Source organism: Panthera leo, chromosome E1, assembly GCF_018350215.1.
Source record: "Panthera leo isolate Ple1 chromosome E1, P.leo_Ple1_pat1.1, whole genome shotgun sequence".
NCBI classification, from domain to species: Eukaryota; Metazoa; Chordata; class Mammalia; order Carnivora; family Felidae; genus Panthera; species Panthera leo.
In genome coordinates, this window is record NC_056692.1 from 20996070 (window position 1) to 21003683 (window position 7614).

The following is a 7614-nucleotide window of genomic DNA, read 5'->3' on the forward strand; positions in this document are numbered from 1 at the left end:
TTCCACCGGCTGGGCAAAGTCTACTCTTTCTTCAAACCAGCTTAAGCATCGCCTCCTAGGAAATTGGATCCATCATAGCCCTTGGGGGAGACCTTGTCACTGTGTGTGTCCAGGTTTTTCTTCTGGACGTGAGCCCTTTGAGGACAGGAACTACACCTCATTCATGTTTGTGTCCCTACCTCTTAGTTAGTGCCTAGCACATTGAGGAAACACACCAAGACAGGGAGAGGGGAAAGGAACTAGAATTTCTTGAGTATTTCTGTATGCCACGCATTGCACTGGGCATGTAAACATATTTAATTTCTCAGTCCAACCCTGCAGGGGAGGGGTTTTTGTCCTCTTTTTTACATTTGTGAGCCAAGGGCTCAGAAAGCAGGAATTGAACTAAGCTCTAACTCATTCTTAAGATTTTTCCCTTTCCACCATTCTGCTTGCAAAAGTAGAACAATAAATAATAATAAACATGTAATAAAATATGAGGTGCCTGGGTGGCTCAGTTGGTTAAGCGTTCAGCTCTTGACCTAGGCTCAGGTCATGATCTCATAGTTCTTGGGTTCGAGCCCCGCGTCGGACTGTGCATTGACAGGGCAGAGCCTGCTTGGGATTCTCTCTCTCTTCCTCTCTCTGCCCCTCCCTGCTCTCCCCTCTCCCCAAATAAATAAATCAACTTAAAAAATAAAATAAATACAGGACTTCTTAAGCACTAGGGCCTGTTCTAAGTTACTCACACTGAAAACCAGGGTTCTAAGTGTTTAATCCTCAAAATAATCGTATGAGGTAAACACTATGACTTTCTCTACTTCAAAGAAGTGGAATCCTCGCCACAGAGAGGTTGAGCTACTCACCCTAAGCCACACAGCTACTAAGCTGCAGGACAGCCTCTGAATCCAGGCAGTCTAGCTCCATCCCCCATGCTCTCAACCCCTACCCCTTACGTCTCTGCCCTCACAGCTACATTGAATGACAGCGCATGTGAATTCGCTTTCCCGTCCTGGCAGGCTCGCTTGGCCAGATAAACACACTCACGAGGCAGCGCACGAGCTGACCCACATAACCTTTCCACCAAGAAATTAGAATTTAGCATTGTGATTTCCCAATAATAAGCTTTTAAGGAAAGCTCCCTTTTCTTGTCTATCTCTGAAACATCTGTTGCTCTACACCTGGCATCCTGGCTGTGTCTCCTGCATGATGTTTCTCTGCTGGCCAGCCAGCCCTCATTCTGCTGTGAGGCTACCACCATAATTACAATGCTCTTTCTCCCATCAGATGAGTTTGTTGGGAGGGGGAGGTCAATTTAGGCTAATGTGACTTTCTGTTTTTATAACCCACTGTTTGGAGCCAACACTCTCGTTGGCTTGATCTGGCTTCACGGGAGCCCCCGGTGTTCCTGTTTACCCCTCGTCTCTGCTACTCAGGGGCTCGGCCTTGGAAAGTGTCTTGAGGGGCCACCTACCCCTCAGGGTAGGCGCAAAGGGGAACTCTTCAAAATACTTTTTGGAACCAGAGTACGCTGATGCCGAAAGGGGTTCCAGCAGTCTGCCTGCCTAGCAACCTCTTCAAGGTCAGTCTTTTCTTCTCAGGGGAAACGTTACCAGTCATCGAAACCATTTATCCTGTATTTTCTGCCCTTGAAGTGGGATCTTGGAGGTCAACGTCCTTGACAAGTGACCACCCAGCCCTGCAGAGCGTGAGTCCACCAAGCACTTTACCCTGGACCTGGTCCTCCCAGACCCCAATCTTCCTTCTGTTGGCTGTGGGTTCTTATTTGCCATCTTACCTCTGGGCTTTAGTGTAGGTGGTGGGTGGCGAGAGAAGACAGTAACAATGGGTTCTGGGTGTCCCTGCTTAGAGTGCCGAGTGCACTTTCTTTTAGGACTCCACTGCTCATGGTAACTAATCAATACGATTTGTAGCACTAGAGGTCACTGATCTTATGGGGGCAGGTGGGCTTTTGTGGGTTGGCCTGTGCACCCAAATCTCTTTTTTCTCTTTCTCTTGTTTTCCATCTCTGTACTGCCCTTGGCTCTCTGTCACTCTGCCTCCCTCTCCCTCCCCTTTCTCTTTTCTCCTTTTCTTTCTTTTCTCCCAACCTCTGCCTGAAGCCTAGTGGTGCTATCTTATACCTCCTTAGCTCAGCTACTGGTGGCCTCTGAGGTCATCATAGAGGTGGCTGTAGAGTCACAGGACCTGAGCAAATGTCCAGTGGTTATGATAAGGATTCCTGCACTGGTGGACAGAGCAAGGAGGACTTCTCCATTGTGGTTCTTAGCCTATTGCACAATCATTGGTCCTCCCTCCTGCCTCCCCCCGACCTTGGGGCTGGCATTGGAGTTGCTCATCCATATTACCTTTCCACGTGCCTTGGCATCTCTACTGCTTTTCCTTCTCACTGCATGGCCTTCTTGTGTTACACTTGACCTCTCCTAGTTCCCTCTTTTTCTGGGCCCTTTCTTAGACTCACCAGACATCCATCTATCTATTGATCTATCCATCTATCTATCATTTATTTATCTTGCCCTCTTGGCCATCCTCATTTTATTGGAATTCAAACTCTCAGCTGTCCACCCTTCACCAGCACTAAATCCCAGGGCTCAGAGAGCCCACAACCACCAGAGAAAGATCACGGGGCTGGAAGGACAGGCCCAGAGGAGAGAGCGGGGAGGCTCGTGCTCTGCAGGGCTGGAGGGAGCTCTACTGAAGCACAATGCTCCACATTGAATGGCAAATCCTGAGAGCTGGGAGCTGGATATTAAATCTAGTTGGACCCCTTCACTCTCACAGGGGGAGGAAGCCGAGGTCCAGAGGGGGGCGGGGGGGAGGCTTGGTATAAATCATTCAGATACTGAACCAGAATCCAAATTCCAACTTCTGGCTCACTCTCTGCTCACCCTATGAAATAACTTTTTAAAAATCCATTTTGAAATCAGTAATGTATTCACATGGTTTGAAAAAGACAGAAGAATAAAGAATCTGGTTAGAAAGTCTGTCTACCCCTTCCCCTCCCCCAGCCACCCATTTTCCCTGGAGGCAACTAATGCTATCAATTTGTTGTATAATCTATTAGCAATACTTAGTGAATGTACATATGTGTGTTTAGTCTCCATATGTCCCCCTTTTCTTACATGAATGCTTGCATTCTGTGAATACCATTTACTAGAGTAATTGTAGTCCATGCTTTTCACACTTCCCACCCCCCTTACTTCCCTGTATTTTCAGTTGTTTTATGGTTGCCTCCCTCTTCTGTTATTTCCCCCAACTTCTCATTTCACATTGTCCTGCTCTCCCATCCAACAAGGACAGAGGGTCCTATGACAAGGTGGTACACAGAGCTTGTCATTTTATTATCAGATTTTTCATTAACTCTTTGCTAGAAACACTGATGGCTGGAAGCTCTTGTGGAGATAATTTCAAACAGCAGGCAATGCAAAGATATATACCTTTGCCTCTGAAGAATATTACAAAATGTATTCACATAGGATTTCATTTCCTGGTCATATTCTACTTAGACTAATTATAACACACACACACACACACACACACACACACACACACACAGGGTGCCCTGAGCACACAGATCTGGTTAGTTTGGAGAGGTGGTCGAAAGATGCATTGGTTGGCAGAGAAAGCCAGTTTGGGATTCAGAAGTTTCTGTGATTAATACAGAGTGAGTAAAACATACCACAGAGAGAACCATAGGGTGTCAATGCCTCATGATCTTAATGACCATGTAGTTACATTTAGAAGAGGAAATTGATGTACAGAGTTTAGTAACTTGTCCCTGGTCACTGGGAAGTTGATCTGATGATAGGGATGATCGTGGTGATTATGATGATGATGGTGTTGATGGTGGTGATGATGGTGATGGCAATGATATGGTGATGGTGATATTTGATAGTTCACATTGATTGAACACTAACTATGTGTCAGGTACTGTGTTTAGTGAACATGCATTAGCTCACACAATCCTCAGAGCAATGCATGGGATATGTACCACCATTACAGCCACTCGACATAGGAGGAAACTGAGGCAAAGATTGGATAAGTGACTTGTCCAAACAGTGGCTAGACTCAAGCCCAGGTATTTGGGCTCTAGAGTACAAGGTCTTAATTAAGTTGGTTGTAATTAGTTGAAAGTGATAACTGTACAGGTATTTACTGAACACCTAGAGCATGTCATGAGCTGTCTTTGGCACTGGGAATGTGATGTCTATTCAGATTGGTCCCTGCCTCAGCTTACAGTCTAGTGGACGATGTGGGTAAAACATAGATAATTTTCTTTTTTTTTTTAATTTTTTTTAACCTTTATTTATTTTTGAGACAGAGAGAGACAGAGCATGAACAGGGGAGGGACAGAGAGAGAGAGGGAGACACAGAATCGAAAGCAGGCTCCAGGCTCTGAGCCATCAGCCCAGAGCCTGACACGGGGCTCGAACTCATGGACCGCGAGATCATGACCTGAGCTGAAGTCGGATGCTTAACTGACTGAGCCACCCAGGCGCCCCAAACATAGATAATTTTCAAAGCATGATAAATGCTGTCCCAGAGGTGATCACAGAGTATTGAGGGGGTCCAGATTTTCCCTCAATTGGTCTGAGCATTCTCACTACAACCTTCCCTGTCTTCCACTTAATTTCTCTATTTTTTTTTCATATTCTCACCCCATTTCATGGAGAACTTTGTGACTCCGCCCCAGGAATGAATCTCAGAGCCAGAATCTCAGGCCAGAGGCCCTACTAGCACAGCCTCTTGCTGAGGCTGCCTTGACCCATGATACCCACGGTGTCCACACCCACGTCCTCCTCCTGACGTGGGTTTTTGTGTCCCCAGTGATGTCTTGTTGACTGGGGACATTCACTTCCTAAGCTCAGGCCACCTCAATAATCAGTCTTTTCCCCCAGCATTTCTTACCTATCATTGGCTTATTCTGGGTTTAAGCTTGAATAATTGGGCCTTGGTTGTGACACTGGCCATAAAGTGGGCACAGCAATGGAGGCTTGCACACTTTTCTACCCAATTTCCCCTCCCATACACATAACAAAACTCTCATTAAAATAGTTCAGCGTAATAACCTTCTCTAGTAGTTACCATCCACTCATATTATAAAATGCATGCAGTTAAAAATAGGACTTAATGAAATACAAAACCCCAGGTACAATTAGGCATTTTATTCACAATTCCTTGACTATCTCCTTAACTGTTCTTGGCTGTGACTTAATCCTACCCTGGCTCTCACCTCCCCTTTAGGGAGCACTAAGGAACCAACCCTGAATCTGTCTTGCAGACAGACCTTCTGCAGTGACTCAGATTTAAGGCCAGGTTGATTTGTCAAAAGCCTCCATCTAGGCTGCTTTTCCTCCCAGCCACAGCTTTCCTCTGACTCAGCCATTAGCGCTGTGTTTACTCACTTTCCCTTATAAATGACCTGGCCAAAACACTACCTTGGGTTTCTCTACTTCCAGTTTATCTTGTCTGTCCACCCACCAGAGGAGCAGAAAGGAAAGGATTTAAGTACATTATTTGCAGAGGTGCGGATCCGTGTGATTATCTACACAGAAGACAGGAAGAGAAGGGCAGGACAAGGAAGGTGGGATAAGGCAATGGGAGAGGAGGGAAAGGGAGGAGAGTGGAGAGGAAGAAGATGAAGGAGGAGAGGAGAGGAAAATTATGCAGAGTACTTACCACCTATTATTATGTGCACCATGTAATGATTGTTCATTATGACTCTCCCAGATGGATAATATTCCCATTTTATGGATGGGGACATAGAAGCCTTTTCTTTCCGATCTCATTCTCTCTGTTGCTAGTTTAAGCACAGCTTAAGCCACAGTAACAGGCCGAATCACATAATACAAACATTCGCTGAGCTGGATGTCAGGCACTGGGTAAAGCCTCATTTTCCAGATGATGAAAATGAAGCTCAGAGAGGTGAAGTCACTTGCCTGGAGTCACACAGAGTATGTCACACAGTGCAAGAGCCAGGATTCCCACCCAGGTCTGACTCCAATGTGCTGGCAATTATTAGAAAGGCAGGAAGTTGGGAGTTTAGAAGGGGAAAAAACCAAAGTGGGTGGTAGCATAATTCAGAGTTTGGCAAAAGTCTTTGGGGAGATGAAGTGAAAACAGAAGCTAGGTTCTTAGTATCTGCTGTGCATCTGGAGCTATGCTCTTCCCAGCTTCCATGATACCACCCCAGGCGGAGCTAAAACTATACAAGCCTAGTGGTTGGGAAAGGTGTAGGGTGCCAGGCTGAGAAGGCCGCACAAAAGATTTCCTCTCTCAACATCCAAATGACCTTACATGTTAAGAGCCACCACATGGCCACAAAGTAGGAACTCACCTCTACAAACCATGGGTTTTCAGTCTGTCTGTTTCCTTCCCTCCTTCCCTTCCTTCTTTCTTCCTTCCCTCCCTCCCTCCCTCCTCTCTCCCTCCTTCCCTTTTTTCCTCCCTCTTTCTGTTTCTGTCCTTCCTTCCTTCCTTCCTTCCAGACCCCAGCCTTGCTTTCTCCTTTCTAATCAATACTTCTTTAGCCCAACAGTGTTTAAGTTAACTCATTTTGTATTTCTCAGCAGCCTACAACACTAACCCATAACATTAGATTCAAAACAGTTTCCCGAAAGTGCTTGGAGTTATAAAGGCAAGTTCATAAACTTCATGTGTAATAAGAGCCATGAAACAGTCCATACCCTTTCATCTGGCAATCCCACACCCCAGTAGGTTCCCTAAGGAAATAACCCAAAAGTAAGGAAAAAGCACAAAGGTATTCACAGTGAGGCTTTTCATGATAGAAAAAAAACCCAAACAAACAAAAGTAAAAACAGTTCATATGCCCAACAGTAAGGAGAAGGGCCAAACAAATTATGGTGACACTGTCATTGGAAAGTGATGTCATTAAGAACAAAGACAAGGTAGGACAAGGATGCCAATGTGTTGAGTTGGATGTGAAATAGCACAGAGTTAACAAGGTCTGAGCATACGGGGCACACCCACCCGTTCACCTCTTTAGGGAAACATCTCTTCCCACACAAACAATGGTCAGAGGGGAAGGAGGAGAGACAGGGTTTACTAACAAATAGGTTCTTTTGGTAAAGTTACGCCGATTTTAGACAAACTAAACTCCAGCAAACTTGCCAGAGCTAAGCTTGGAAAGAAGGCACATTGGTAGCAGAAGGTTTTCTGTCTCTGTAAAGTGGTACCACTGGGTCATGGGCACTGCAGCCCCAGACCTCTTGGCTAAGCTCACCTCTCCACCCTGGCAACGCCCACCAATCAGTGAAAGTGAGCTACCCAGGCAGCCCTGAGGTGGCTGGCTACAATCACCCTGCGTCACGCCCAGCCTGGTATGTTCCTCTTGGCTCCTTACTCCTGGATCCCCCTGAGTCTGTATTATCAGGCTCCTCCTCCGGGACCTCCACTTTAGTCTCAATCCCAGCAACGCCGCACATGATAGATGCTCTGTGACCAAACAGTGACCCGTAATAAAAACTGTGCCAGAAGCGAAACTGTCCCCAATAAAGGAGGGTCTTTGGGTGGGGATGGCCTTGGAGGTGATGCTTCCCTTGTGTCCTTTCTGCTTGCTGTGTCTCGTCATCTGTTCCCAGTCTCTGTCTGCAG